Source organism: Hemicordylus capensis, chromosome 13 (genome assembly GCF_027244095.1).
Source record: "Hemicordylus capensis ecotype Gifberg chromosome 13, rHemCap1.1.pri, whole genome shotgun sequence".
In the NCBI taxonomy this organism is placed as follows: Eukaryota; Metazoa; Chordata; class Lepidosauria; order Squamata; family Cordylidae; genus Hemicordylus; species Hemicordylus capensis.
The window spans coordinates 13,538,051-13,545,530 of NC_069669.1; positions in this window are offsets into that span (position 1 = coordinate 13,538,051).

Here is a 7,480-nt window from a genome sequence, read left to right on the forward strand (position 1 = left end):
TGACGGCACTTAATCAATCAATCAATCAATCAAATACAGCAGCCTGAGGAATTTAACATTTCCCCCCCAAATGATTCCCCTCTAGTGGGGAGCTACAATTGCCTGGCGTGTTCTAGAGGCTAAAAGACAGAATTTGGCTACATTATAAGAAATATTATTATCTTTATCTACATAAAGAAACCAAATGTAAAATTTGTCTGATCAACCTGGAAGATCCTTTATCATGGGGGTAATTAGTTTATGGAGCAAGTCATAATAAAAGGCACAATACTGTATAGTAGAACATGTCCAGTTGATCCAATCTGTCCTGATCCACATGGACAGAAACATTGCTGAACAGGGATATGTTTGTATCTACCTTCAAAAAGGGCCAATGGGAGGGTGTTGAAACAGGCCCTAGAGAAGACCCACCAATATCTGGGCACAATCAGTGTACCCAAATATGGTGCCGGCTGAAAGTTAGGAATCTTTCTAAGAGCCCTATAGACTCTCAGCACCTTCCTTAAACCTCTTTGGAGCTCCATGTCCAAAATTCGTTGTTTAAAGATCTCCTTGGCCCTCTCAAAATCCCGGGAAAGGAAATACCACTCCCCCCATGAAAAGCCACATAGAGATAATTTGCTGATAACAGTCTTCACCCATTTTGAGTGAAAATTATCTGTAAGTATTGTAACTTTTTTTTTAAAGGTTCCGCTTTATTATTTATTTATTTATTTGTTCGATTTTTTAAGACCGCCCTTACAAAAAAGCTCAGGGCGGTTCACAAACATTAAAGACCCTTTAAAACAATTTAAGAGCCCTGGAAGGCCAGGCCAAACAGGTAGGTCTTTAGGGCTCTCCTAAATTCCAATAAAGAATTCAAATTACAGATGTCTGCAGGGAGCGCATTCCACAGTCCAGGAGCGGCTACAGAGAAGGCCCGCCTCTGGGTTGCCACCAGACGATCATCAGATGATCTTAGCGTGCGGTGGGTAGCCAATAAATGATCACGGCTGTCCAGATTTTGGCTTCAATCCTAATCGTCCCATCTTCCAACCTCAGTGCTGCATTAGACACCTTCTTGGAATCGGGAGAAGTGCTCTTAAAAAGCCAGATTGGACTCTTCCAAGGAGCTCTGAATTGGGATAGAGGCCTGGCTGAGTTCTGTAAAGTAACGGCACCATTGACTTAGCTGTAAATAACTTAATAGCTGCCGGGAGAAAACGTCCTCTCTCTATGCATGATGAAATCTTAAAATGGATGAAATCTCTGTTCTCAAGGAGACGCACAGCGTGGCAGAAGATCCTTGACAGACAAGAGAATGGCTGTTTATGCTGCCAGGCTGTAATCATCCCAGTGCATAACAGGTTCTCAGAAGGCACTGATTGAAAGAAAGAGAAAACACTAGAAATGGAGGCGAGAGAGCACTCAAGCAACCTCTTGTGAAGTCTCTGTTTACAATAGTGCCTGAAACCTTTGCCTTTGGCATAGAAAAAGTATTGACACTTTTGAACTTGGGTGCTGGAGAAGACTTTTGAGGAGGCCATGGACAGCCAGGAAAACAAACGGATCACAGAACAAATCAATCCAGAATTTTCACTCGAGGCAGAAATGGCCAGGCTCAAACGATCAAACTTTGGACATATTATGTGAAGACCCAGCTCCCTTGAGAAGTCATGCTGGGGAATGTTGAAGGAAAGAGAAGAGGACGGCCAGCAGCAAGGTGGATGGACTTGATTACAACAGCAATGAGTGCACCACTGAGAGAACTAAAAGGCCACGGTGAAGACAGATCATCCTGGAGAGAAGCTATCTATGTAGTTGCTAAGAGTCAACATCTCCTTGACAGTACTTAATAAATCAATCAATTTGGAAACTATGCAGAAATAGTTCATCTCCTGGCAAAAGGGTGCAAGCAAGTTAGGAGAAGCTCACATGAGTCCTGTTCACACAATGATCATGCAGTCACGGAATGCATTGTGGGCAGGGGGAAGGGGCCGAAACTGGACCAGGACCAGCCAGCCATGAAGCAGGGCAAAGCGGAATGCTTCAGCTGAGAAATTGCTGCCCACATCTCGGTGGTGGCACTGCAGTCCCCTCCCCACACATTCCTGTGGATGGCTTGCAGAGGAAGGTAGACAAAATGGCGGCATGCAGATGGTCATCTTCCCTTTCTACTAAAAAAAGAAAGTGAAGAGAAAGATGGAGGAGGGAAGAAAAGAATTTGTTATGGGGCGGCTGACAAATAAAGTGTATGTATGTATGGTTGGGCGGGGCGGGGGGGAACCGGCATCTCTTCCCAACTCCTTTTCAGTCATTTGCTCTGTTGGAACCATGTCTGGTTCCATCAAGGCAATACGTGACACATACCACGGGTGTGCCCCAGTGCTGTGTGAATGACTGCACTACGAAGAAGAGTAAACCTTGAAAACTAATTGGCTCAATTATTCAGTTATTCCATCTTTCTACTGGATCCCAAAGCACCTTGGGTATGAATCAGTTTTCTTCTCACGATGAATTAAGATTGTTATTTACGATGGATTAAGATTGATGAACAGTAAACCTGATCTTGAACAGAAGAATAATGGTATCCAAGGTGTATTCCAGGGAACTCCTGTGGTGACCAATACAGCTCAGTTTTACTCGGCTGGGTGTCTATTAGGCATGTGTGCAAAACCAGTTTGGCCTGTTTGGTTCGAATTCAAACCCAATTTGAACCAGGGTGGGTAGGTTCAGTTTTGCTCAGAAAAAGCACCCCCCTTGGTTTGGTTCAAATTCAAACCCAACTTGAACTGGTTCTAAAAGGTTCTACATAGGGTATAATGAGGACTTTAACTGACCCATTATTGCCTATGCAGAGCACCTAGGGGCACAAAACTGGAGTGGGTGATAGGCACCCAGGGGTGCCTACCACCCACTGAACCTCAAAGCAATTGGACACTCCTGTAATTTTAAATGATTTTTTTTTGAAGATTTTTCAATTTTTTGCATTTTCCCCATAGGAAATAATGGGGACTCGCCCATTATTCCCTATGCAGAGCACCTAGGGGCACAAATCTGGGGTGGATGGTAGGCTGTTTTTCTTCCATCCCATCCTGCCCCCCCTGTTAATGAGAGCTGTTCTGCCTGCAGGCTGTCCATTCACTCTGTGGGCAACTTGTGGAATGAATGATGGCCTGGGAGTTAGCCACAAGAAGACCTTTTTGAGTAACTCATTGCGTGTGAGTCCCACCACAACCACTGGAGGGATGCTGTGCTGGGGATGAATAGGGCCAGTTGCTCTCCCCCTGCTAAATAAAGAGAATCGCCACTTTTAAAAGGTACCTCTATGCTCAGTTAGCAGGGGAGCTGCCTGGCATCTATCCTCTCTCCAATCATGGCACATGGTCAACAGGTTAGAATCCAAGGACAGTGCAGATTGACCTGATATGAATTCAAATAAAGCAATTCAGGTGCAGAGCTTAATTGGTGAATCATAACACAAAGCCCAAGATGTCCTTCAGATAGGTTAAAGGTTAATCGTGCTCCAAATGTGATAGATGCAGAAGCCTTATGCAAAGGGATGAGCAAGAGACTATTCTCTCTCTCTCTCTCTCCAGGGCTGGGAGATTTCGTTGCATTGAGAGGGGCTAACAAGCTCAGATCAGAGCTGAGCAAACCCAAAGTGGAGAAATGAATGGAGAATCACGTTTGCTTTCTCGCGGACTAAAAATGGGCAGCCTGAGGACAATTGGACTGCAAGGTCGGAATGAAATCAAGTGGGGATTCTGCTCATTCCTGCCCTGAAAGCAGGTCTTTTTCAGTTATGGGTCTTTTCAGGTATGGCCCCTTGCCTTTTGAACTCTCTCTTCCTTGCAGTCCATTGGGAACCTATTCTCACCATATCTAGGTCACAGATTATTATTATTTTTTCATTTTCTGGAGCTTGATTGTAGTATGCTCTGGGAGGCTGATTATGGCATATGTTGGCCTTAGTGTGCATGCACATGCAGAAACAGAAGAGACTATTTATCTGATCCCCACGCTGAGATATAACTTCCAAGTTTTGTTCAGACATTATGTTGTACCTGTGTACAGATGCCTCCTGGACAACCAGAATCCCTGGTTGGGTTAACTTACCCAACCCCCCAGATGTTTGGGTTGCTGCACGTTCCCGGAGAGAAGAAAACTCTAGCTGGGTCCTCCAGTATCCCACAATGCATTGCACGAACAGTGGAGAGGAGCCCTCAACTTGCAGCAGCAGCAGTTCAACTCTATGATAAGCATGGCTGCTGTTGCAGATTGCCCACAAGGACGACCTCACTTGTAACCTGGTAGCGAATCTGGGCTACCCAGGTTTAGCATGGCTGGGAGGGCTCCCGGTTTCCCAGATGACCAGGGATCCCTGGTTTAACCCTCTCCCACCCAGGGATCTCTAGTCATGTGAACGGCCTCGGTGTGAGTGGAACATAATGTGTGAATCACTGCAAGTGTGTACGGATGTTGGCGAGAATGCGTGGCTAAGGCTCTAGACTGCCTGGGAAGGGAGCTGAAACCGGATTAATGACCACTGATGGAGCGATGTTGAGAGTGGCCCCCGAGTGAGATTTGGAACACCCACCATGACCACCTGCCACTCACCACTCACACTGTTCACTCTGCTCATGCTGCACACACACTGCCTGACTGCTCATCCGCTTGCTGGCCATGAGGTGGTCTAATGACATCAGAGTGCCGGCGGGTGCGGTGACGGAAGGTGGACCCCATGCCCATTGGAGAGCATGGCAGGCGGCCTCCCAGACATCGGTGGCCCGTGTGCTGCTAACCCCCTACCCCCCACTCCCCCAAATACTAAACCCCTAAGGATGACAACTCCAGCAACTTACAGTAGCAAAGGCGTGCCCAAAGGAAACAAGAAAGACCAATTAGGGATCGTGATGTATTTTGTACACTCTCTAGGAGGAGAGCTGGTCTTGTGTTAGCAGGCATGGATTGTCCACTTTGTTAAGAAGGGTCCACCCTGGTTTGCATTTGAATGGGAGACTACGTTATTTATTTATTTATTTATTTTTCTTTGTAGACTGCCCTGAGCCATTTTTGGAAAGGCGGTATAGAAATTGAATTAATAATAATAAAAAATAATAATAAATAATACATGTGTGAGCACTGTAAGATCTTCCCCTTAGGGGAGGAGGCCACTCTGGGAAGACCACCTGCCTGCTTGCATGCAGAAGGTTCCCAGTTCCCTCCCTGGCAGCATCTCCAAGATAGGGCTGAGAGAGACTCCTGCCTGCAACCTTGGAGAAGCCGCTGCCAGTCTGTGTAGAATACTGAGCTAGATGGATCAATGGTTGGGCTCGTTAGAAGGCAGCTTCCTATGTTCCTATGGTGCCAGAAAACCAGGGCAGCTCCTGGTAAACAGGGACAACCGGAGCAGATGTTTCTACGCAAATACATGCACAGACAGCGCAGCTTGAGGGCCCCATCAGAGCTGGCAACCGAGGATGGTTCCATGGCGAAAGCACATGTTCTTCTTGCACAAACATGCGCACCGTCGGGAAACTCTTGAGCTTTGCAGGAGCTCCATTCCGGAGGCTGCCGTGATGCCGATCAGTCAAGAGGTTATTCAGTCAAGTGGATAATTCATGGTAACCCAGTGGTGCCTCCTCCAAACTTGTGAGAGATGAATCTCAGAGGAAGATGGGCAACTAGGCACCTTCCGGGTGTCTGTCAAGGTGGAACTGCAGCTGATCGACGTCTGAAGCTGCCTTATTGTGAGTCAGAGTATTGGTCCATCTAGGTCCATCTATACTGACGGGCAGCAGTAGCAGCAGCAGCTCAGGGTTTCAGACAGGGATCTACCTTAGCCCCCCCAGGAGAGGGACTGGAGAATTGGGAGATTGCCTGATAAATAGAGAGAGAGAAGACTAACTGACTAGGACGTAACATTCTCATCCGCTCTGCAAGGGTGGAGCTCATTGACTCAGCAAAGCTCACAGTCATTTCCATTTGTCCCGTGGCTGGCATCTGTTTCTAATCCAAAGACGGGTTAGCCAGCTGTTTTGGGAGAACCGCGTGAGCGCCCTGGCAAAAAGTTTGAACCTTCCACCCAGATGATCATTACGGTGCCCTTTAAAGGAAGATTCAACATAATGACTGAAAGAGAGGAATTTCACATCCTTTTTGCCACTGCGTAAGTATGTATAGAAACATAGGAAGCTGCCATATACTGAGTCAGACCATTGGCCGATCTAGCTCAGTATTGTCTTCACAGACTGGCAGCGGCTTCTCCAAGGTTGCAAGCAGGAATCTCTCTCAGCCCTATCTGGGTGATGGTGCCAGGGAGGGAACCTGGAACCTAGACGCTCTTCCCAGAGCGGCTCCATCCCCTAAGGGGAATATCTTACATTGCTCACACACTTCTAGTCTCCCATTCAGATGCAACCAGGGCAGACCCTGCTTAGCTAAAGGGTCAAGTCATGCTTGCTATCACAAGACCAGCTCTCCTCTCCTTAATGATGGAGGTATGATTGGGGAGGATGGGATTTGTAGTGCATCAACCTCTGGAGGCCCAACGTTGAGAACTTGAAGCTTGAAGAGCAAAGTGATATCTGGGGCAAGCTTCCCAATCAAGTTCCTTTTCAAATTTCATTTCATTTCATTTTTTTTTTAGAGCAAAGAAATATTTGAAATTTGCTAGCACACTGTGAAAGACACAATGTCTGAAACTGTAGCCGTGGCCTCCCCCAATGTGACTTCCAGCAAGAGTGAAAGCCAAGCTTTTTAAATCAACTGTGCAGATGGAAACATTCCCTGTCCATGAATGCAGCAATTATTTAAAAATCGCAGGTTTCTCGCAGAGCTGTCTGGGGCCCGACTGCACTGTTTAATTTGGAGGGCTTGATGGCAGACGCCACTTACCATGCTGGTTTCCCCCTGCTTCTTGCCATTAAAAGCGGGTTCAAAAGGGAGGAAAATGAAAAGCTTTGTTAGGAACATAGGAAGCTGCCATATACTGAGTCAGAGCATTGCTTCATCTAACTCAGTACTGTCAACACAGACAGGCAGCGGCTTCTCCAAGGTTGCAGTCAGGAGTCTTTCTCATTCTCAGAGATGCTGCCAGGGAGGGAACTTGGAGCCTTCTGCATACAAGCAGGCAGGGCTCCTCCCAAAGCGGCCCCATCCCCTAAGGGCTTACAGTGCTCATTTCCATCATATATTATAGATCTAGATCTAGATCATATCAATCTATACACCACCCCAAACTTTCGTTTCTGGGCAGTTAACATAACATGTTAACAATAGCATAAAAACAAGTTTAAAACATACACAAAAACTTAAAAGCAATTGAGATAATTAAAAAACAAACACAGATTAAAACCTAAACATTAAAAAAGCAGAAAAAGCTTGGGTGAAGAGGTGCATTTTCAAATGCTTTTTAAAACTGGCCAGAGATGGGGAGGATCGTATTTCAGTAGGGAGCGTGCCACGTTCCATAACATAGTCTCCCATTCAAATGCAA